The sequence below is a fragment of the Anneissia japonica genome, unplaced genomic scaffold (genome assembly GCF_011630105.1).
Source record: "Anneissia japonica isolate Jap-2015-1 unplaced genomic scaffold, ASM1163010v1 scaffold287994_len634616_cov204, whole genome shotgun sequence".
Taxonomy (NCBI): domain Eukaryota; kingdom Metazoa; phylum Echinodermata; class Crinoidea; order Comatulida; family Comatulidae; genus Anneissia; species Anneissia japonica.
The window spans coordinates 104,004-107,018 of record NW_022707798.1 but is presented as its reverse complement, the minus strand read 5'-3'; the positions used below and the strand labels follow the sequence as shown (position 1 = coordinate 107,018).

The 3,015-nt window shown below is 35.7% G+C and overlaps 1 protein-coding gene across 1 annotated transcript in view; it reads right to left on the bottom strand.

Annotated features, from left to right (window-relative positions):
• LOC117106420 (sphingosine 1-phosphate receptor 1-like) overlaps positions 1 to 1,657 on the bottom strand; it is a 17,827-nt gene extending 16,170 nt beyond the window's left edge. The window contains exon 1 of the mRNA XM_033247784.1: positions 1,382 to 1,657. The gene's annotated coding sequence lies outside the window, so the exon portion shown is untranslated. The remainder of the gene's footprint in view (positions 1 to 1,381) is intronic.
• Positions 1,658 to 3,015: the final 1,358 nt, after the last annotated feature.

The following is a 3,015-nucleotide window of genomic DNA, read 5'->3' as shown; positions in this document are numbered from 1 at the left end:
GGTTGAGGGGCGCTAATCTGCAAAATAAGGGATTTTAGGTGATGTTTAACTACTTGACCGTGATTTTTTTGTGGGGTGACTGGTTGGGGGGGGGGTAATTTTTTGGTGAACTGTCAGTAAACACTGCGGCATCAAAATTAAAAGCCGAAATTACCATAATTTTACTGGTTTTGCATTTTTAATAATTTTTATCACAAAACGGGAGCACTTGGTCAGGTGCGTCACTTTGAACACTACGCGTAGTCTATGCTGAGCAGGCTATGATGAGAACAGAAACAGAAAATAGGAAATAACAATCGACCGGCCAACCAACCATATATTTCTTGTATAACCATCTCTATGGATGGTATAACAATATGCTTTTGTATTATCACAGTAGTGTAATACCTTTCTTTAGTAAACTTCATTTGAATATGAATGATTACAGTTTCCCATATCGGGTTTTCTCAAGGAAACCAAATTCACAGTATGTTTACCCTCAATGAATTGTATTAAACTGCTACCATAAATCATGGACCTATTATAAGTTTCGTGCATAAACAGTACTCGAGTACCTCCTGAGTTTGGCAGTAATTACTTGTAAATTTAGATCGTAGCACCCCAGTGTCCTACATCGTCAAGACAACCAATTTTAACTCAACAATAAAAAACTTTAATTCTTGTAAAGATTAGTTTGTTTAAACAAATTACTGAACCCGGATACAGAGTATAGTTACCATGGAACTGTAAAGGGGTTAAATTGAGTATGCCTGTACAATAAAACCGAAAAACAGATGCCAACCAATATACCTGGCTGTCAGTGGCTGATTTTACGCCTCCGGCACATAATAATAGAGTGTACTGTTGTTTGACAGCCATATTTAATTTTAGACGGTGACTAATCGTCGTTATGTATCTTAACTCTACTAAGAACAGTATAAACAAATGTGTACAAATCATTAGAAATTATCAGAGTAGTGAGTGAACTTGTTTTATTATAAGATCTTCTTCTCTCCCAACTTTACATATATTTATTACGAGGCGATGGATATTGGAGGCTCGCTCAAACCATAATTTATAATTACCACTAGGCCTATGCAAAAATCGAAATATAATTTTTTTGTATACAAGAAATACCCAATCAGATTTCTTACTTTTCATAAATGTTACTCTATGGACTACAATACAATATTGGTTAGTCCAGGTGTTTATAGACTGAGGTGGATAGAGAAGGGGTGGCTACCATTAATTTTCCATGAACGCAAACCTAAATAAGACTTTTAAGCATACTCGGTGAACTATCTAAAGATAGCATTTTACTTTAGGCCTTGCTTTTAATAACAGTGTCAAGGAGGTAGTAAGGAAACAAATAAAGGTGCCACCCAAATAGACGGAAACTTACCTTCCGGACCTCGATAGCAACTGACGACTTGAGTCAATCAAGAAAACTCTGTGGGGAACATAGGCAAGGAATGTCTTGATGTTCTTTATGTTCCTACAAATTTACTCCTTGATAATTATTCCATTAACAACTCAGTTGTATTTTCCAGCAAGTTGTGTTACCAAGTTTTTAGTAAATGAGTACAACAGTGGTGACTATACAACAACGTAATAATGCATCGTACTTTATATATTACTCACAGTTTGAGGTCGTATCAGCTTCACCGTAATAATTCTTCGAAATCGTATCGTTTGTTGTTCCATGGTTGTTCAGACGTCCCAAGTTCTGACGTTGATGGCGATATTCAAGCATAAACAACAAAGAGGAACGTTCCGTTCTATTTCGAAAATTTTAATAGAGGCCTACTTAAAGAATCTTATGAATAAATTGCCATTCGTAGGCAATTTTTAAAGGAACGTATATTAATTTCTTATTCCAATTTAATTTATTTACTTTACTAAGATACAAAAATAGGTAAATAATCACATCGTCACAGACAAACGTTTTGAGAAAAACGCATTTAAGGTGAAATACCTATCGAATTTTTAAATATGTGTTTCATATATAAACCTAAAGCATTAAATAATTCAAATGTTCCACTTTCTTTCTGTTTTAATTGTAATTAACCTAGTAATTTTCATGAACAGTTTGTGTCTGTTCGTGATAACTCAAAAATACATAGCATTCTTACGACATGCATAATTACAGTATATTCGTGAAACCAAAAACTCAATGTTTTTTTTTTATGGTCAGGGCATCCATTTTTGGCCTACGCCTATCCATACAGAACACGCAACGAGCTGGTATAATATTAGTGTAAACCTTTTCAGCTATATTGCTCAGCCATAGGCGGCACAGTTTGTAAGTTGGATGAGCCTGGTAAGCACTTTGCGAGAGAAGCAAAAAGACGACTTTGGTTACACCATTTTCGAAACCGCTCATGTCCTTTAGTAGGTTGGTGTTTGTTGTTGTAATCGTAGTTTTACCCAACAGGCAAGACTGTCGTGACATCAGTGCTAGTTAGAGACTAAATCGGGGTATTGCGTATATTTTTATATCGATAACAATGTAATGGGATGATTTCAATCATCTATTACCAAAAATGTAAAAAAAAAACAACTTTATTAGGACTAAGTTTACTTATATTTTTTTGTCGTACATCTTTTAGGCCTACAGTATGTAAAATACAATTAATTATTTATACAGACACATGTACAAATACCCAAACACGCATACATCTTAATTACATAAATTAAGGCAGCAAAATGTAGGCCTACTTAAAATTAATCCCAAAATATTATGTTGTAATACTGTAATAGGTAATGATAGAATGAACGCGTACAGAGGATTTCAGTTGAGTAACAAATACCGGTACAAGTTTTAGCGCCCTCTTCCATTACAATGGCTAAAACTTACCTTGGTTGAATTTACGCCGATCATTGACCAACAAATCCGTCTCTCTGCTCGACGGCAGTCGGTGATCTGCCCATCGTCGTTGAAAACGATCCGTCGTGAGTGCTCGTCGCCTGCGGACTCCATGCAATCGCTTTGGCCAACCAAAGTGGGAGCCGAGCTTTACGATACCTATTTCTGGA